At 43.4% G+C, this 22,119-nt stretch overlaps 1 protein-coding gene and 1 long non-coding RNA gene across 3 annotated transcripts in view; one reads left to right on the top strand and one right to left on the bottom strand.

Annotated features, from left to right (window-relative positions):
* XPNPEP3 (X-prolyl aminopeptidase 3) overlaps window positions 1-22,119 on the bottom strand; it is a 653,628-nt gene that overhangs the window by 114,923 nt on the left and 516,586 nt on the right. The window lies entirely within an intron of this gene.
* LOC138582786 (uncharacterized) overlaps window positions 1-22,119 on the top strand; it is a 171,676-nt gene that overhangs the window by 75,743 nt on the left and 73,814 nt on the right. Inside the window, exon 3 of the long non-coding RNA XR_011305078.1 lies at window positions 14,511-14,725. This is a non-coding gene — a long non-coding RNA (uncharacterized lncRNA). The remainder of the gene's footprint in view (window positions 1-14,510; window positions 14,726-22,119) is intronic.

Here is a 22,119-nt window from a genome sequence, read left to right as displayed (position 1 = left end):
GGCCCACCAGCCCATCCATCCCACCCCCCTCTATCAAAGGCGGTTCACACCTGGGGATAAGCGCTGGCATGGGGGGCTGTCACGGGTGCAAACGGCCAAGGTGCCAAACAGCATGTACACTTCAAAAGGGTTTATAGTCATAATCTCGAATACAAATATGTCGAAAGTCATAATGTCGAAAAAATAAAGTCGAAAACAAAATAGTTGAATTTCTTTTTTTTTGTTGATTTTTATTAGAAATGGGGGGGTTCCCCCCCAATCCCCCCCTTTTTTATTTTTTTTAATGTATTACCCCTTTTTCTTACCACCGGAACCCCAAAAAGACATGTAAATTAAAAAAAAAAAAAAATAAAAAAAAAAAAAAAATCGACATTTTTGTTTGACATTATTGCTTCGACATTATTATAATTCGACATTTTGTTTTCGAGATTATGACTAGACACCCTTCAAAAGGTATCCCACGCCCCAGCGGCCATCGCTCACATGGCCTCCTCAGACCCTGTGTCTCCAGGCAGGCCTCCCCTGAGGCAGGCCGCCCTCCTGCAATCCACATAAGTGTGTCTCAATTCAGCAGTCTTCCTGTGCCTTATCTGCACGCCCCAGGCCCATCCATCCCACCCCCCTCTATCAAAGGCGGTTCGCACCCGGGGATGAGCGCTGGCATGGGGGGCTGTCACGGGCGCTAACGGCCAAGGTGCCAAACAGCATGTGCACTTCAAAAGGTATCCCACGCCCAGGGGCCACCGCTCACATGGCCTCCTCAGACCCCATGTCTCCAGGCAGGCCTCCCCTGAGGCAGGCCGCCCCCCTGCAATCTACATAATACCACAACATACACATGTCATTCATTCACAAACACACCCCTGTTTGTAATACTTTAAAAACCTCTTGATATGTCTCATGAGAACATCTTTGTGCTTTGCAAGTCAACTCCTGAACCTTCTACCTGAGAAGCACTGAGATCCATGCTAATCTGCTCGTTGTCGTGCTATCTGTGACCGCTTCGAGCAAACTCATCAGTGTGCTACCTGTGGCCATCTACCTGTTCTCCTGCAACATACTGCTTGGCCTGCTGAATCCAACTGTGTGTTGGTCAAGGTAAGGCCATGTATCCTAGTCATATTTCGGTCATTTTTACATTTCTATCTATTTGCGATTACAGAACCCAATAGTGCTATGGTCATTGGTCTCATTGCTATTGACTGAGTTTCAATTGTTATGCTATCAATAGATCCATTTATTTTCATCTGTGTCAATTGTCATCGGATTGCATCCTTCGGGGGTCCAGTCTATAATGTAAGCATGTTTCCTTCTCGTGCAAGACAGAACATCCAAGGGACGAGTCACATGTTCAGACATTAGTCACATCATTTAAAAAATTTCTGTAACTAAGCCGCAAATGATGAACTGGTATAGTTCCGGCGACCAAAACAAACCTTGCATTGAACATGGTATTGTTCATTTACTTTTTTATGACATTTTTATTCATCAAGGTTTTATAATAATCTTGATATTTACTTTTCAGAATTTTCAGCAATGCCTGCTTGTTCGATTAGCAGTTGCCCTTCGAAGACCCATGCTAAATCTGAAGGCACTACAATGCATGTATTCCCTAAAACTGTTGATCGAATAAGAGAATGGGTCAGACATTGCAGATATCCACCGGAAGAGCTTGAAAGTAGAGTCCAGCAAGTTTTTGAGGACAAGAGGGGTGATCGATACCGCATCTGCAGCTGGCACTTTTCCTCGAACATGTACGCCGCATCTTGGGTAACAAAGAAGAATAAACGGCGAACGACACGAAAATTGCTCGCAAACGCTATTCCAACTCTATTCGTCCACATTCCGCCACTGGTGAGTCAAGTGTCCGGATTTAGCTTTAGGCCTTGCGGTAGTGTGTAGGTAGTCGAATAGATTAATTGATAATTTAGTTGTTGTGTCCCTTGTAATACTTTCGATATTGATATGAGTGTATAGCTTTTTGAATAATGACATTTATCAATAAATTATTTTTCGATTTTATAACCCCCAAAGGAAATCTATATATGGGCATAGGGAACTGTGCTATATTGCGCATTTTCAATAGCATTATTCTCAACTATTCTGTCGGTTTACATGGCAATTTTCTAATATGTGCATTTCATTATCAAACAATAATTCACCTTTACAACTGCTTGACTATCCGCTGAATCTGAAGCAAGAACATTCTACATCTGTGACGTACCCACAGTTATCAACCACTTCTAGCGCGTATCAGGTAATCATACTTGGCTATCCCGCTACAGACTTGTTTTATGCATGTCAATTAATAGTTTTTATGTATCGTGTGATTATTTTACCAATTGTTTGGTTAGTGCTTTCCAATTGATATACACCTTAGTTGTCGTCCCCTGGTGTTTGTTTTCAGTTATAATTAGTGTTATCCATACTAATGCAAGTATTGTCTTTCAGGGATATGCTGAAGCGTCCACCACATTGACAACAGCCCTAGATGTTCTTCAGCAGCACGAGGTATGGATACTGACAGCTCCATCGAGCGTGATCATATAACGTGATTCCATTTGCTATACTTTCTTCCCTATTAACGCAAGAACTGTGTTTCAGGGAGACGATGGAGCTTCCACTACAATCACAAGATCCCATTTAGATGATGCAGATGTAAAGAAATCGGAGAAATAAGTCAATTAAATCTGATCATATTTAAATATTCCTTGATTCTTTTAGACAATGCATCATTTGTGGTTATCTCTTTATATGAACCTGTGCTGTCGACCCCAAGTGTGTGTTATGTTTACAATATTGAAAAACCATACTAACGCAAGTACTGTGTTTCAGGGAGTTGCTGATGCCGCCTCTTCAATACAATCATTCATGGCAGTCCATGCAGAGCCAGAGGTATGGACACTGACAGTTCCATGGAACTAGGTCATCAGAGCTTGAATACTTGTCGTTTGATTGTTCTACACAATGTTTAATTCGTGTTGAGCTATTGAGATGTACCTGTGTGTTCGTCCTCACGTGTGTTTTATGTTATCAATATTGTGATACATAGTAATGAAAGTACAATTTTTCAGGGAGTCGATGGAGCCTCATTCCGTGCTGTCTATGGGGATACAGAAAATATAGTCGTTGCAGCGCAAGAGGAAGGGAAGAGATGCGGAAACTAATCGGAGCTACAGCGTGCAGATGTTGAAGGTCGAGTCAAGAAAGTTGCAAAGAAAAGAAACAAAAATAAGGTTAGTTACAAACAGTTCATAACTTTAGAATTTCTTTGTGCTGGGGACTATTTTATGTTTTTTCCAGTTAATTGTACTATACTTTATCTTGTGTTTAAACTGAACATCCCTTTTCCAATCTGTCAAGTAGTTACCCGTGGGTCTACGAACTATACATACAGAGACAGTGAAGCGAATGAGAGATGTTGCTTGCCAGACCATTTACACTATGGAGGAACTATTAATTCAGACGCCGCATGTTGAGACTAGAGATGCTCATATCCAATGGCCAGAACATGAAATGAATGTGTCCGGAGAATCCAGTAAAGTTGTAATGGACCATTGCTACAGTGCGACGGCACCACCACAAGAAGATGATACTGAATGTATTGAGGATGGCTCGGAAGTAGTCGCAGATCAATTCACACAATCTACACCCGCCCAAAAAATTGCCACCAAAAAAGCTGTCGACATTGTTGTGTTCTCCCATCAATGCTGAAGAAACAGATGTTGAAATGACAGAGAATGAACCAGCAGCAGCATTGACTGACGCATCAGAACCTGATATCGGCGATATTTCTTTCAATGCTGCTGATATGTCCTCAACGATGCAGTCCGAAACAAGTGTGATGCCGGATGACAGTCTAATGAAAAAGGGCAAATACATAGTATTCGACAGTTGTTTGATGGATATTATAAGTATGCTGAAATGTGGGCATTCCGTCAGAGGGAAAGTATGTGGGAAGCCATTGATTCATGTGACTCGTCAAAAACAAGGCAGTAACGTCAAAATACATGCCGCCTGTAGATTAAATCATACGTTCTCATGGTCTGCACAACCGATGCTGGGGAAACTGCCAGCAGGCAATCTACTGTGTGCAGCTGCATCACTTTTTAGTGGCTCCAGTTTTAGAAAGTTAGAGTCTTTCTTTCAGTTTGTGGGACTTCATTTCATTTCTAAAACGCAGTACTACAAATACCAACATGATTATTTGTTTCCGGCCATTAGTGATGCATGGAAAATTGAACAATTGTCTCTAGCAAGTACATTCGAAGGGAAACGATTCAGGCTAGTCGGCGATGGACAGTGCGACAGCCCTGGATTTTCTGCCAAGTACTGCACCTACCACTTTCAGGACATGGATAGTAAGAAAATTTTGAGTTCGGTGGTCGTGCAGGTAACACAATGTACATCCTCAGTGGCCATGGAAAAACTAGGATTTATAAAATCAGTGGAATATCTATAATCAAGGGGAATGCACATCGACCTCATAGCCACGGACAGACACGTTTCAATTGCCAAGACAATGAGAGAGCAGTTCCCACATATTAAACATCAATTTGATGTAGGGCATCTTGCTAAATCAATCAATAAGAAAATCTCGTCTGCAGTGAAAAAAAAAGGTTTGGAAAGTATTTCACAGTGGTCCCATTCTATCAGCAACCATCTTTGGTGGAGCTCCAAAACTTGTGAAGGGTCAGTGGAAAACTACTTGAAAAATGGCGGTCACTGATGCACCATTGTACCAACGTTCACCGCTGGTCAGAAAACCTACATTTCCACCAATGTGAACATGGCCCTTTGTCCCCAGAGGAGGCAAGGAAGAAGAAGTGGTTGATTCCACTTCACCGACACACAAAGCCATATAAAACTCTATCAAGAGATTTGAGGGGACTGACAGAATTCTGTCACACAGGAGGTTTGGAGGTGTACCACAATATGTGCCTAAAGTACAGGCCAAAGTGCTTGCATTTCAGCATACAGGGCATGAAACATAGGACTCTACTTGTGGTCTTGGCCCATAACGAGAATCTCTGCCGTGAACAATCTAGGACTACGGGTAATGTAAGGATGCCTCGCTACACTAAGGTGTTTTCTAAAAGAAGCAAGCAATGGGTCATCAAACCAGTCTATGAGGAAATGGAGTTCGACTTTGTAAAAAGCCTTATTGTTGCTGTACTCGAGAAGCACAGATATGGAATTTTGAACGTTTCTGTGCAGAGCTCTGATGCACATTGCCACTGTTCCATGTCCACCCAAAGGAGAGCTGGTTGTGAAGTACAAATCCTGGTTTAAATAATTGTAATATGATTGTCTTTTTGTAAATAAATGTTATTGTAGTGTACATATAAAGTATGCTAACCCTAACCCCTCCCTGGGTGGCATGTTTGACTTCTCTCTCTATTCACCTCATATCGCTGACCTTGTCAATATGTGTATGTATATATTTTTGTTGCTGTAACTAAGTTTCGCAAGGCTTGCGTATTGCAAATAATAAAACAAGCAATAAATCTCACTTTCAACTCAACTCCTCGGGTACGTTATACTTTCCCTGACCTTCCCCCAAAAAGTCAATATCTCCATAGTTCTGGTTCTCTAGGGCTGCAAAGATCGCAGACAATGAGGACAAAATTGGGGGCCTCAGGACGCGCCAAGTGAGCCATTGCAGATGGGAGAGAAGCCAGTTCACATTGAGGGCTAGTACATAGATGGATTCGAAAATTCAAATTCTCACAGATGGCTTTACTACGGGATGTTGCAAAGTAAGAATGTATGCTCGTTTAGAGTGAAGGTCAGCGGCTTTGATTTTCAGCTGGCGGCCTGAAGAGGCCCACAACTCACACTGGCAGTATAAGGTTGTATTGTTTTTTTACCTTGAGAGACAGGGACCATGCCGAAAGGACTTCATTTGAAGGAGGGGTGCAAGAACGTAAAAGACGATAAGGCAGAAAATTCTGAAACTAGAACGAGTTTCATGTTAGTTCAGTATACGAAAAATCGTTGTCAAGAGCACAGTGGGATTTACGGACTGCATTACGCAGAGACACAATGGATATTGCAAATATAATGTAAGTAACTCTTTAGACGCTTTTATACCGGAATGAAGAATTAATGAATGGATGAATGAATGAATGAAGAGCAAGTAAAACGTTTGTGTGATCGTCTTTGTACCGGGCACATGGGCATGCAGGTCCACATTCCACACGCATGTAGACAAATAGTCGTTTCTCATTGTGTGTTAACCTCGATTTATTTTGTTAGTTTTCGCATTGATTTTAGAGCCGAACATACTCCATTGCACTATCCTTGAAAGCAAATAGTTTCAGATAGGCCGTAATAAATAAAATGAATAATATTAATAAAGATCGGCTGGCGAGACTAATTATAATTTTTATGTTTTCAAAACAGGTATATCCTACCCTACTGCTACCGCCACCAGTTTCAGACCGTGGCAGATGGTTTCTTCAACCGCCAGCTGCAGCTTATCGTAAACAACTGCACCACTTTGACAATCTTATGGGACGATCGCCAAGGGCCCATATGCTCTTACGCGGTACTAGCGGCTAGAAGCAACATATCAAAATTTACGCTGGCCTAGTGCCTAGTTGATGGAACAGCCTTGCGGTTCACTGTGCGACCAAAGTGCTTCTTTTAACGAAAACCAACACCCTGTGTACCATAAAGTAACAGCGCGTGACTCACAATAAAACGGAACATGATTTGCAGATAGAGAGAAAAGAAATGTACTTTACCAAATGTACCGTGTTGCGGTTTGATTTGAAGGTACAGTTTCATATTCCGAATTGTGGCGCGCTGTGTTGTGAGTTGATCTGTGTTGGTTTCCGGGTTCTGTGTGAAGTCGCGTAGAAGACGACTGGGCGCGTTTGCCTACGCAGCACAGTAACGTCACGGAGAGAGGCGGGGAATATGAATGTTTTGATAATGTCAGGCTCAGGGGCGGGGCATATGATTTAGTGCCGCTAAAGCAGGTCAGCCGGGGCAAGTTATAGGATTATCACAAAATGGCAGCGCCCTGATGCCTGTTTTCGCGTGCGTTTAATGGACGAAAACTCGGGTAGGGTCCATAGGGAATTTTTCTAAAAATCGAGCGACTTAGGCTTAAAAACACATGGCCGACCCGTAGGGACAATAACATTTTTTGGCCGAACCATTCCTTTCTAGGGCCCACATAGACATGGGGTTAGGAGAGTCCCGGTATAGGTATTACTGTTTATTAATATACTTGGTATCTTTTAATGCTGTGTATTATTATTGAAGTTCTTATTTGAACTGAGAGTTTTATATGTGTGACTTTATTAAAGTATATATTTTAAAGCATATCAGTGTGGTGTATTTTCTAGATTTATGTGCATGGACTGATTGTACCTCCGTGTTAACCTACTACCCCCCTAGTGCAGAGTTAAGCTTTGTTGCTCTGACCATGTTACTTACACTTGGAAGGCTTAAGCACCTGACCAGAAAGGGAAGCCAAGCCCTTCAATTAGGGTAGGTTGCTTTAGCATCCTCAAAAGGGTGCTAGAAATACTGCCTTAACACCCAACCTTGGACTCATGCTTAGCGATTTAATCCTGATGATACAGACAAGAGATCCAACTTCGGGAGACATTTAAACTTTAGATTTGCAGAATGTAGAATGTGTATCCAAAGAATCTGACATACTTAGAGTGATATGGGGTGAGCAGAATAACTGCAAATGTTAGTAAAATGACTGGAAAATAAGATGGCTACAACTAACTCTACTGATACTCTAGACAAATGTCATTCTCAGCTGACTAAATTCAGAGACTTAGAGGGGAGAGAAGTTAACTTCTGCACTGGCAGAACAATGGCTCGTGGACACATAGAATCTGATTGCATTTCCAGCATGGACGGTCAAGTAGGCAAGTGTGTCCTCAGATATCAAAAACCATATGACTGGATGGTGTACATCTAACAGCTGTTGCTACAATCAATATTACATTACTACAATACTACTCTTCACTCTATTCCTCCAAATCAAAAAGACCTGTTTCTTAAAAATGATTTAGATAGAGCTCAATTGATCTGGCTGGATATCAGAAAAGATGTGGCAATCGGGGAATTGCATCAAGGCAAGGCCCCGGGTCCTGACGGACTTGCAGCTGAAGTTTACAAAGAATTTGTTAAGATGTTAGCCCCTAAACTCTTGCAGGTATGCATGGAAGCGCTCAATAAAGGAACTCTACCACCTTCCAGACATAAAGCCTTCATAGTGGTATTTCCTAAACTGAATAAGTACCATAACGACTGTTGATCCTATAGAACACTGTCAATGAAGAATCTAAACAGTATAATTCTCGCTAAGCTATTGGGCCACAGGATACGTCGCCTGGTGTTGTCCATGATTTTAGATGAACAATCCAGCATTATCCCTAAAAGGACCACCTCACGTAACCTTCAGATGTTATTCAGTATGATATCCCTGATTCATCCATCCGTACCTGCCCTTGCAGCCATTTTAGACACACAGAAGGCTTTTGATTCCCTTGAATGAAGTTACATGCAGAACTGTATGGGTCGTGGTCCATTTTTTCGATTGTTAGTGAAATGCCTATATCCCTCCCCTACAGCATGGGTCTACACTAATGGGATCATATCTGAAAAAGCTAGTTAGAGGTAATTGTCAGGTCTTCCCCCTGTGCCATATTCTTTTTGCTCTATCCATTTGACCGCTGGCATCGACACTTAGTAAATACCACTCCAAGTGAGGCGTCAGATTTTTATCAATCAATTCTGCTGTCAGTCTATGCCAATGAACCTTTTCTTTTCATCAAAAACCCTCAGACCAATCTACAAATAATTGTAGAAGAAATAAGGGAATTTGGACAGCATTCTGGACGGTTAATAAACTGGAGTAATTAAGCGTTATTTGCCCTAACATATTCTGTAACACCACCCTAATACTGCAAGGTTTTTAAATGGTTCATTGATCGGGTTAAATACCTAGGTATCATCATAATTATAACTACTAGCTACTTATACTCGGTTAATTATGCTCCTCTGCTAGCTGATATCCAAACCAAAGTACAAAGATGGATTTCAGTCCCGATATCTCTTTTGACCAGGATCTCCTTGATCAAGATGGGGATATTGCTCCAGTACCTTTACCTGTTGTGACAAATTGAGGGAATTTGTCCCGTCGCCCCAAGGGGGAGCCCACCTTTGTGAGGCTAGGGAGGTGAGCCCGCTCGACAACACCCGCCCTAGGAGTCGAGGCAAGTGGGACCTCACTCAGAAAGACTCTCCCTTTGGGGATAAGGACTCCCGTTCTCGTGAGGAACTCCCTGGTGGCTTCCAAGTGATGGCTAATATGGACTTATACAATGTACCAAACTGTTATCAAACTAATGAAGATAAAGTTATATTATGAATGACAAGAAATGGAAGATAGCCCTTTAAATTCAAGTCTCCAATGGACTGCAGCGAGGAGGCTGAAAAGGAAAGTGAGACCAACAAGTGAGAGAGAGGAGGCTGAGAGCAGATAGAGGGCTGAGAGAGTGAAAACCCAAGACGCAGGGGCAAGCTACTTGTGCCCAACAGAGCGGAAGGAAGTGGGGCTGAGCGCTCCAGTTCAGAACCAGAAACGCAGAGCAACCAGCGTGCCAGAACGAAAGAAAGTCGAGCAAGGCGGAGGAGAAAGAGCGGTGGTGGCATGACCACAGCGTCAGAGTGGTGGGCAGTCTGCCCGTACAACAGTGCAGAGACCATCCATGGGAGTAAGCAGCTGCCAGCCCGAGTCAAGATCCCTGTGACATCCCAAAGACAAGAACAGTACATCAAGGAAAGACGCTGTTGAAAACAAGTCGCCGAGCAGCAACAAGAAGGAAAGAGAATCCAAGGGACTGCAGGTACGGCGGAAGTTCCCCGGAACTGAAACGGTAACACAGGAAATGGGAATACCGGCAAGCCAAGCGGGACTCATAAATTAAGCCAAGCTCGTCCAAGTACTAACGGCAAAGCCTAGGCGGTTAAGCCCTCCTGCTGTTTTTTGCTGCCACTCAACTGCACATTGCTAATCTGGGAGCCGTTTGCCTGAGGAGACCACGCCCCTTCCCAGCATCAGAACAAGCAACCTTGAAAAGGGCTTACAGTTCGCCCTTGCGGCTAAGCCCGGGCGGTTAAGCCCTGCTGCTGTTTTTTTGGCTGTTTGTCGTGGTGTGGTTGCAGCAGTGGTACCCAGACTTTCGCTATTAGATTCATTCTTATGAAGTTCTAATGTACAGGGGCTTGAACAACGAGTTGGTTAGTATTGAACTGTATATACATGCGCTCTGAAATTTGTGGTGGCTCACGTGACTCCCGCCCTTCCTATAGAAGCAGTGGTTATTCTGTGTGCGCGGTACATCGGGAACTGTCTCTAAACCTTGCTTAGAGCACACTTTGGCGACGCATACCAACCCTGCTTTGTAAATTACTTGTTGGGAAGCGTAGCATAAAGCTTGAAGTTCGCTGGCATTAAGGGCGACAGTCGGTGACTGAAGTAGAGGGACCATCTATTTGAGCACAACGACAAGGCTGTGGATTACTGGACTCATCATGCCGGTAAGCACTTTCCAAAAACCAATTTGTTCAATCTGCAGAGCCGGCGTTTGTTTACTGGATCGCAAAACAAAGCGCTGCAAGTACTCCATTTAATCCTTGTCTAATTTTATTGGCCCCCCATCCCCATTGACGCCTAGCAAGCTTATTTTGAAGAAAACATATTTTATATTGGCTACTTGGTCTAAATGATTTAGAAACGTTTTTATGAGACCACAAAGCACATCGTCCGAACCTTGCACTGACTGGTTTTAGCGTATATGGACTCTGTCTAGTTTTATATAGAACAATTATATGTGTATAGGTATTGTTTGTTACTGTGTTATTTACATTTCTTCTTGGATTACGCTTTGAAACTCTGCATTAAATATGGGGAAAAGGAAAGCAGCCAATCCAATATCCCCAGCAGAGGGTCAAAGGAAATAGTTTTAACTGTTCCAACCGATAGATGAAGTGAATGTTCTTATAACAGAGATAAAAGGCTTTCTGGGCGATATAGTAGTTATGGAACAAATTATGTAAGCAAGGGCGCCACCCCTAATTTAGTTGTCCCTTCTATGAAGCAACCTTTGTCTACTGACTGTAGTGTTAGCCCTAATGCTATGCAATTGTTAACAATACGGGCTGACTCGCAGGAGACAGGACCTGGTGTTTTACCCGCCTCTAAGGCACCCCTATTCGAGTCAACCATAAGGTGGGACAAGAGAAATTCATCGTTGAAAGCGGTTAAAGTTCTGAACCCCTCCTCCCAAGTAGAAGGTAGGACATATGTAATTCCAGTCCAGTGTTTAACGAGCCAGCCAGCCAGAGGGCCCGTTGAATGCCATCTGAGCCAGTCACCCCTGCAAACACCTGTAATACCTGTAACTAGTGCTGAGTGTATTAAATGGGGATATTGCTGCCTTACCAAAAAGTCGGGAGGGAAGGAAAAGGATGTTCTATACTCTATGGCAGGGGCCCAGGTAAAGCCCATACACTGAAACGTGGAAGTTGATTAACAGGTCCGCCTGGATCAACCTGATGATTTGGGACAGTTGGTGCAGCCCATAGTCATCTATGATATGATCTTACTACTTGGATCAAAGGAGGGAAAAACCGTGGGGGAAATAAGGGTGGGGTGAAAAAAGTATCCAAAGTGAAAACAAGATCCATTAGTCCAGCCATAAGACAGGGCAGAATTTGGGGGTGTAGCACCTAGTGGTGAGCCTATTGTAAGAAAATGTAATTGCTAATATGATATATTGGCTGCCTCACCGAACATTACAGAAGCAGTAAACTCCCTGAAAAGTGTGGTTGAAAGATTGTCTTTGATTATCGAGGCTGGGGGGTACAAAGGGCTGTACCTGTAGTCATATGTAGTGAACAGGCTCTGCCAGTCCCTTCGAGTAAAGAGCTGGGAAATAAGTGCTCTTAATTCCAGGCAAAATGGGACCTGGGGATCCTTCTGGGGGACGCTGTTTTGTAAAGAGTAAAAGTGCGGACATCACTCAAGGTGGACGAATCAGTTGACCCCTATTACCTGCATCGGCAATCCCCACAGACCTTATCTACAGGAATACAAATATGGATGTGCTGTGAATATCCCTACTGGTCCATATAATTATCCTTGTCAAGTACAGCATACCTCGGAGAATCCTGTAGTACTCAGGGGGCTGCCTGCAAACAAGGAAAGGTAGGGATGTCTATTTATATGACGTCCCAAGATTAAGGGAAGGTAACTTCAAAATGCAATACGCACTGGTAAACAAATGTATACACTGGCTGCGATTTGTGAGGGGATGCAAATCTATAATCTGTGAAGACTCATTGCACTGTTAACAAGGAAGGATGCCCAAGGGGGGTAGGGACATGCCAGCATTGAAAGGGAGTCACCAGCCCCACTGGTTTATGTCGACTCACAACCTGAGGGAGGTTTCTGGGTAGTAAAATATAAAAGCACTTTCCTGGAACGTGGATGGGGTTAATAGATTACTGCCAGATTCTGAGTGGGTCCGCTTCTTACATTGTTATGACAGTTTGTCTACAAGAAACATGGGCAGCAGATTATTTTGAGTTACTGGGGTTTAGCACCCATACCCTGAATGCAACAAAAGGCCAGAGAGGCAGGCCAAAGGGAGGGCTGGTAATACTTACTAGCTCTGCCATGGATGTGTCTGCCAATTTGATTCCCGAAAGCTCTGATGATCTCATGTGCCTTGATATGAGCAGTAGTAAATGAAACCACCTGCTGGTATTTAACATCTATAAAAGAGTTGGTGGAAAGGATAGCCTATAAAGTTTGAAGGCCACACGTTTACTAGTCAAAAAGATACAGGGCCTCATTACGAGTTTGGCGGTAGCCATGCCCTTAGACAGGGCATGGCTACCCCTAAACTCGGGTACGTGTCCCGCAAAAGGGGACTTACCGGGCCATTCCGACCTTGGAGGGCCCGGTAATTCCCTTTCGTGGGAACCGGAGCCGGTACATCCCCATTCCCATTTGAGCCCGCATAGAGCTCAATGGGAATGGGGAGGATGGTAGCAGCGGTACCGTTAATAACGGTACCGTTGCTACCATCCTGGACTGCTTGCGGGTGCCGCTCTGCACGCCTGATCTGACCACACGTCCACAGTGGCACCCGCGAGCAAACTCGTAATGTTGCGGCATGGCAACATTCGTAATGAGGCCCATAGTCTTCATCTAATAATCACCCAACAATTATACTGGCAATGGGGGATTTCAATGTTCAATTTGAACCTTTGGAAGTATTAGAAGGACTTTGGGATGATCACGATGCAGCGCTTGGGATACCAGTGTTAGAGACAGCTAAAACAGCCAGATGTCACTCTGTTGCCGTAGAAGTGGCCAGACTAATGCACGAGTCATGTCTAGGAGCATGTAATAAAGTGCTCCCCGATAAGCCTGGGAACTATACCTATGTAAGTATCAGGGTAGATCCCTGATTGATTATGTAGCAATTAGTATGTCAAACTGGGCTAGGGTTGAAAGCATGGAGGCGATTGCAAGTAGCGACAGTGACCATTACCCTTTGAGTTGTACTGTGACTATGGTGAAACACTGCGAAAGTAACGCAAGAGGAACGAGGGATGTGAGCTCTATTACTGTTAGAGGGCACTCTAAAAATGGTTGTCACTTGATCTGTGCATAATTAATCCAAGAATATATGCCAGTATTGAACATTATATGGATGGTATCAGTTTAAAATGTGAAACCACAAGGGATGTTGAAGATTTGTATATAAATATGACAAAGGCACTGCTTCCTTTTTTTCTCTAAACCGGTCGGGCAAATAAGGAAGCAGGCATTGGATTAGAAGGGTTGGTTTGATGGTGAATGCCATGAAGCCACAAATGATCTACTAACTTACCTAAAGAATGTCACCCAGACAGATAAGTCACATCTTAGGATATTAAGGGCCACTTAAGAATTGATGGTAGACCCAAAAAAGGCCCAGTTTAGTGAGACAAAATGGGATGATCTATTAAATTATTGTAAGAAAGGCGACCAGGTCAATTTTGGGAAGTCTGTTGCAAGGGACGAAAGGCAAATGGGAAACCAGCTGTTAAGTCACATCCCCCGGAGTGACTGGTATCAGTACTTCATTACACTATATGAAAACAGTCAGGAAGCACCCCAAACTTTCTAGTGTATGTAGTGAACTCAGGAAGAAAGAGGCATGCATATCACCTTCTCTGTAATTGAAGTGAAAGAGGCAATCAAACGCCTAGGAGGGGGAAAGCACAAGGGCCGGATGGACTGCCAATTGATTTGTTTAGGGGTGAACTCTGTGTATGGGCCCTTTGCTCAAATGGGTTTTCGATTGTATCGCTAAAACAGGGAATGTGTCACAAAATCCTGGCAAAGCGCAATAACTGCGGAGTCTGCCGAAGAGTCTTTGGCAATTTGGGCAATAGACTGTTTTCTTTCCTTGCAGTGGAGACGAGACGTGCTGTCTCACAGTCCTCTTTTGCTGTTCATATAAATACTCTGGAACACTGCGGAGCGGCGGCCACGAAGTCTGCCAAAGAGTCTTTGGGTCTTCGGCTTGTTCGACCGTGAGGACTTTGATTAGAAGAAGCACTGTACACATTTCAACCCCACGCAATACTTCAGCTGCTTAAGGCGGTTCAAGCCGGCAGGCAAAAGACGGTAAGACTGAGGGCTCGGGAGTGGGGGAGTGACTGCAGTCGTCTGTTTTGTCGCGAGATACTTTGGTGCCCAAGATCATTATTCTCCCCTCCCCCCCTCCCGGGCTCCAGTAACTTTATCTACATATTTTTTTAATCAATCAGAACCACTGCTTCGAGTGGAACTGACAAATCCATTCAAGTAGAACGCCACTTGAAACCTGACATCAGACATTTGATTCTTGCATCCTGGTCATCCATCTCCCCAGCTTTCATTTGCCTTTTGAGACTTTTAACTGCCGTGGCAAATGAAATAGCATAAAAGCGATCGCAGTACCACAGCTATCCTGTACCATCCGGGCTTGAGGGAGCGTGGATGGTATTTGGAGCAATAGACCTGGTGCTCCCTTAGTTTTTGGGTTGAAAGCGTGTGATATCCCCAGAGGGACACGCCCAGAAGGGATTGCTTGGGAATAGACTTGTCAGGGGAAAAAAAGTGTTAAAAATCACACGCTATGAAGCTGCGCAATACAACTCTGGAGGGTGACATCAGGACCCCGGAATGGGATGGATCTTTTAGGGAGCTAATGTCCACATTAGGCAATCAGGTACAATCGAGTGACAGTCAATTCATCAGGCAACTCAATTCTGCAGATTCAAGCGCAAGTGCAGGCGCAGCAGCAGCCTCCATTAACACCTCGAGGTGGGGTCAACAATGAAGAGGGTTCGTCAAAATTAACACATTTGAGGAAGCGTGGTCTAGAATACACAGTGACCACTAAAAAGATACAGAGAAAAATTGAAGATCATTGAATGAATGACCTAGAGGGAGAGCTAGGTCAAGATTCTCCTTCGGCTCCTACATCCCTACAGGGGTCCTTGACACAAGATTCCTAGGTAAGAGGCATTGCAAGAGTGTCTTGAGTAAGGAGAGTGGTTCCATCCACAAGGAGGTCAGATTAGAAGAAGAAAGGAGACAGAAGAATATAAATGAGCCATTGAATTCATCGGCCACCACTAGTCTGGCAACCAATCCTCAAGCAGATGAAGCAACACTAACAGCGCTGAACTTTGTCCTAAACACGCGCGTTTCAGTTTTTGAACTTCTATAAAATCAAAAATCATCAGACCGAAGAATACGAAGTGCTGGAATTTTAGTAAACAGATCTATTATATATGGTCTGTTGAGAGGTTTCTTAGATTTTTTATCCACTTGTTCACTTATTAACACAATATTTGAATCAATGTTAGTAGAAGGTGTGATAACTAATTCTGCAGGTTCTGCAGGCTACTTCTCAAAACAGAAGTTCAATCGCAAGCAGGGATACTTCTCGAACTCACCAAAGAAACAGCACACTGGGAATCTTCACTGGTGTAGATTACAAATGTAGTCAATTCAATAATAACACCTTCGTTGAAAGACACAAGGCTGGAGATAGCAAAACAAGGGCTGGATCTCTCACAATCTACAGTATGCTTAGTGTGAAGGAAAAAGCGGATGAGATCCAAAACAAATTGTTAAAGGAGATCTTGCTCCAGCTGAAACCCGCAATACCACATGTGGAAATAGTAGGAGAGGTGGGGAAGGGCGAACAGTCTGTAAACCACTTTGACGACACCCCTCTCTCAGAATCTATTCTAGAAGAATTTAGAAGACTAGCCTATGTGGTTGAGGGGGTGGCAGAAGGGGGTGAAACTGGTCCTCAAACTATGTCAGATGCGAATCCCCATGGCCAGGGGGCAGTGGGGACCAGCTGGACAGAGGCGGGGACGCAACACTCCTGAGGAAGAAGAAAAGTGAAGAAAAGAAGTAAGAAAGAAGAGATCAAACACCTCTTCTCTATTTCTCAGAAAGGATCCTAAGAAAACTAAAAATCAGTACAACCCAAAATCAAAAAAATAAATAAATAAAAATCGGAAACGAACTCTTAAAGTCTATATCAAAAACACCTCGAGAGGCAGAACCAACTGGAAAAAATAAAGGCAGTCCAGTAGGTGGGACGAGGAGGACTTCAAAAGAAGACATGTCAGTAGAAAGGCTGCCGGAGACGACAGGGAAAAAGCAGAAGGTTTGCGGAGACTGTACACTTGGGAGATACGCAGGAACTGATAGGGATCCTAAGTGAGAGCGTGGGCCTCCAAACAGACCCGCAACTACAACAATTTTTAGGTTCTAGATTTGCTAGCAAATAAAGGAGACAAGGAGAGCACAAGATTAAATGAGGCTTCACCAAAGAAAGTGATCCCTATAGCACAGTCAACTTCTTTGGCGACAGGGTCACCATGGGCCACAATATTTATAAAGAAAAACTGCCCTCCAAAAAACCTGGCACCATCTAATACCTCAGCCGATTCTTTAAGTGTGAAAATAGATCCAATATTTTTAAAGCAAACTGGTAAAGAGCAAGCCAAAACTATCATGACGAATGAAGTAAGGTTGGGGCAAGGCAAGTTCTCTGTTGTCACTAAAATTGTAAACGGAGCTGGCAAATAGTCGCCATCTCTGGCACCAGATCAAAGGGTCGGTCCGGCTCAACATGATTTGGATAAGTATAATGCTCCAGAGAAAGGTAATGAGGAAGGAGAATCTGTCTTTGTGATCCCAAGAGTTTGGCTGAAGATACTAGCTAAGTACACACAGTAGAAGTCCCTCAGTAGAGGCGTGATTTTATCACACTTCAAAAGGGTGCCAAACCTCTATCTATTTGCCTCCAAGGATATAGAGTTTGTGCGTTTTCCAGCCACTCATAACTCCTTTTTGGTCGAAGTGGGGTTAACATCTAGAGAGGTACAAACTGCTATCCTGGGAGCAAAGAGCGACTTGGAGAGACAAGGTTTAAGTGTTTTCTCCTCAGCTCCAATAGAAGAAATTAATGGAAGACAAGTCAACTTAAGCCACCTGAACAAGACACCGCTGTGCCAGAAGTCGAACTCTAGGGTCCTTCACCCCCTCAGCTTAAAAAAGGACGTTCAACAGGACTCTCAAATGAATGCGCTCACCCTTCTTCCAGAAATCCTGACTCAAGTGTTACAGTAACTGGGGCTCGGCTTGCAGTCTCTTTAGGAAAAAATGATATCCGCCTGATAAGTTGGAACATGCGTAGTCCCAATACCTTTAGAACGAGAAAAATGAAAGACCATTTATTTAGTGACACAGATATCATTATTCTCCAGGAAACCTGGCTTGTTAACCCAATAGCTAGTGAAGGCTATTCATTCCATACTTTACCTACCCACCAAAAGACTAAAAGGAAGGTCATCCGGGGTGTCTCCTGATGGCCTTTAAGGATTCGTCAAGTAGGGAAGTAATTCCCATCTTTAATAACACCAAGGGCATCCAGGCATGTAAACTTAGGTTAAGAACTAAAAAGCCAGAGTTCCAGGTCGTAGTCATTAACTTTTACTGGAACCCCGCCCGGACCGAACTTCAGGCTTTCCTAGCCATTCTGTCATCATTAATTGAGAAGATAAAACTGAAACATGGGGGAGCCCATAAAATTCTAGCAGGGGACCTGAACACTCAATGTATTCAAGTTCCAAAGGGAAAGGAAGCAAGGACCCCCTTTAGAATATCGAGTAAAGGAAAAATTGAATCTGTGTGATTTTACTGTTGCGGAATGGTCCACGATGGAAATGTCTGCATGGGAAATGTACGCAACACAAACGTTTGTACATTTCCCATGCGGACATCCACTGAAAATCACACAGATTCAAACACACACCCCCACCCCCCTACTTAACGTTCCTTCAGACGCGCTGTGTCCCTGCGGCGCTGGTTCCCTTTCACTTCTGTGATTGGGAACCAGTGCCGCAGGGTCCTTTTCTTTTCTTTTTTACTTTTGTTCGGGTGAGCTGCGGGGGTGTTCCCCGCAAACCCCGGCCACTATACTGTATAATATAGTGAGTAGGGTGTTGCGGGGGACACCCCTGCAGCCCCCAGCTTTTTTTTTCTTCCTTCATTTTCTGTTTTTGCTCAGGTGAGCTGCGGAGTGTCCCCCACAACCACCGCTCACTATACTGTGCAGTATAGTGAGGAGGGTGTTGCGGGGGACACCACCACAGCCCCCGCAGCCTTTGTGTTTCTTTTTTTTTTACCGACCCCACACCAAAACACATACCACAAAAAGTTCTAACTTTTGGTAGTTTTAACTTTTTGTGGTATGTGTTTTAGGTCTTTTGGTGAGGTCAGTAATTTATATTTCTGTAATTTTGTCTTATTCCCAAAAATGTGGGTGGATTTTATTGATGCTTGGGGCTTGAAAATGTTAAATGGGTCCATCCGGGGGGACATTCCTCTGGTATCGACCTGGGCACGAGGGCAGTCCTGTTTGACTTTGGATTATATTTTTATGTCAGCCGGCTTACTTTATCGAAGTATATCCTTAGAAATTAAGTCTGAGGGAGGGAGTGATCACTCACGCATAGAGCTGACATTCTCACCCATTCCCATTAACTCGATAGACAAACAAATACAGAATATAACAACTGAAAAGGGAAGAGTTTGCCTTTCCAAATATAGATTGGAGGTTAGAGCTCTGAACAACAGTCTACTGAAAATCCCTGTAAGTATACTGCAGGAAAATTGCCAACTGAGAAAATGTGTAAAGTTTATATGGTTCACTTGCCCGCCAAGTGCGGGAGGAATAGCGAGGCAACGTCATCACTACCACACATTTGATGCAGAAACCTGGTTAAATAAAAAGCTGCTAGGACAGAAGCTGAGGAAGTTAAAGTGGTTAACCTTGGCCCGGAAGAACTCAAGAGAGAATCTAGGCATCTATCTCTTGAATACAAGCATTGGTCAATGGGCAGAAGGATGCTGCGCCTTCAGAGGGATGGTGAAATGATGCCTAGTGCAATTACCCAGAATAACTCCAGAACCTTCTGGTCAGTAATTAATTGCTCAGAAAGAAATTCCAACAGTATACAATGTAACTTAGTGTCCGAGATCAAGTGGATAGAATACCTCACTAAAAACTTAGAAAATTGTCATAAGGAAATACATAGACCTGGCTGCAGTGCTAGTTGGCATCTTTCTTTTGACGAACAAGATTTGGCAGATCTAGTTGCTAAGACTTCTTCCTCAAAGGCAGCAGGCACAAATGGGCTGACCTATCAGGTCCTAAAGAACAATATAGCTGGTTGGTCCAAAATGTTGAGTTGGCTTTTTAAGGAGATCCCAGAGAAGCAAATGCTCCCTCCTTCATGGACGGTTGCTACAATTATTCCATTTTTCAAGGGTGGGTGATTGGTCATAGCCAGCAGATTATTGCCCAAATGCCCTCCTCTATATTGAAAGCAAACTTTTCATAAAATTCTACTAAGAGACCTGGAAAAATGGGCTGAGCGCGAACGGATCATGTCCAAGTTACAGACAGGGTTCAGAAGAGGTCTGTCGACTGCCCTAAATGGGTTGGTCCTTAGTTTGATTAGTGAGAACACCAGGGGCAAAGGAGGGGCTCCTTTATTTGGACCTTGGGTGGATTTTTCAAAGGCTTTTGATCAGGTGATCAGGGAGCGTCTCTGGAACAAGCTGAGAAAATGGGGAAAACCAGAGGGTTTGTGATCTATGCTTGTCGAACTGCATAGGGATACTATCCTCCGAGTATGGTTAGATGAGGAAGGACATCTGTCAGACTCCTTTAGGGTTGAGAAAGGAGTGAGACAAGGTTGCTTGTGGGCCCCATTCCTCTTCAACCTATACCTGGCCGACCTGGGCCCCTATCTGCAATCTTTGGCATTGGCCAGCCCGAGGATCAATGTGACCAAGATCCACTGGCTGGCTTACGCAGACGACATTGTTATTTTGGACAATACAGCAGTTGGACTGCAGCGCTTATAATAAATAAGCTGAGTGACTTTGCAAAGGAGAATGGGCTATCAATAAACCCAACGAAATCCAAAGTGGTTGCCTTCAAAAACAGGCTGAAGAGGGTGGACTTCTCCCAATGGAGGTTAGATGGTCAGGTTATCCAGAGAGTGGAAGAAGTACTGTACTTAAGCTACATGGTCTATGCGTCTCCCTCATTGAATAAGGTGGAAATGGATGTGTCGAATAAAATTAAGCAGTTTGTTCCGCAAATGAAAAAGGTTCTTTTTAAATTCTGTACATTTTCAGATGTTCCTTTGATCAAGATTTACACAGCAAAAGTGGCCCCATTGATCCTATGTGAGCTAGAGGCCAAACCCCATCTGTGGAATATAAATTGGAAAAAATTGGAGGGCTCAATTTGGAAGAGAGTCCTAGGACTCCCAATGAGTCTCGCGATGTCGAGCCTAAGATTCGAGCTGGGTTTGAAATCCCTGAAAGCAACTGCTGAATGGAGGTTGGCCTCTCTTGTTCGTTTCATCATTTAATCATCCCAGCCCAGGAAGGCTCACTATTTGGAGATATCAAGGCTCACTGGGAACATTCTGAATCAAATATTCTCTCCCAATTAGTATCAAAAGTAAAGGAGATTTTTTCCATGGCTAATATTGACTTTGAAACATTAATCCTTAACCCGGCAAAAGCCAAAAAGGAACTAGAACTAATCGACTGGATCATAACAGTCGATACGATGCATTCTATAACTCCACCAAATCAATTTATGTCAGTTACAAGAAACTAGGGACTTTGTCAAGATATCTTGTGCAGTTCCCGGACTGGAAAAACAGGAAAAGTTTCCTCAGAACTCGCCTGAATCTGGTATACACTGGAGAAGTTCTAGTAAATAGGAGACAAGGGGAAGCCACCAATACATGATGTGACATATGCACAAATCCGGAAAATCAATCCCTGAAACATCTTCTATTAGACTGTGAAGGCACCTGGCCACATAGATCGGCACTTTTTACCAGATTCGTGGCAAGTGAAGATAGAATTATTTCTGAAATGTTTTGGGACAGATTGATTTCAGGTCACAACACAGAATTAACAGAAGCCGTGGTCCAGGTTTTGGAAAGAAGTAATATAAGAATATGAAACACTCTTCTTTTGAGTATAATCTCCTTTTGACCTGATTTTGATCTGATTTTATTTGGTTGTAACTATTTGATACTAATTGTAAGACCAAGGGAATTTGATATTTTGTTTTCTCATTAATAATATTATTGTCTCGTCTTTTCTTCTTTTTTCTTTGTTTACCATTTTGTTAACAGGTTGTTGAATAACCAAAAACAAAATAAATACATACAATTAAAAGAAACTGTGCCAATCTTTAAAAAGGGGGACTACAGGAAGCCGTGTAATTATAGACCCATCTCACTTTTGGATGCCCCGGGAAAGCTCTACGCCAAACTGCTAACAACACGCCTACAAAAAAGGGCCACTGAGAATAGTATATAAAACCATCTCCAGACAGGGTTTCTCCCCGGTATCAGCACCATGGATCAATGTCTCTGGTTGAATGTTATTCTGTCAAAATGTGTTACAGT

Source organism: Ambystoma mexicanum, chromosome 3q (genome assembly GCF_040938575.1).
Source record: "Ambystoma mexicanum isolate Mex_15411 chromosome 3q, UKY_AmexF1_1, whole genome shotgun sequence".
NCBI lineage: Eukaryota > Metazoa > Chordata > Amphibia > Caudata > Ambystomatidae > Ambystoma > Ambystoma mexicanum.
The sequence above is the reverse complement of the archived record's forward strand: the minus strand, read 5'-3'. Positions and strand labels throughout refer to the sequence as shown.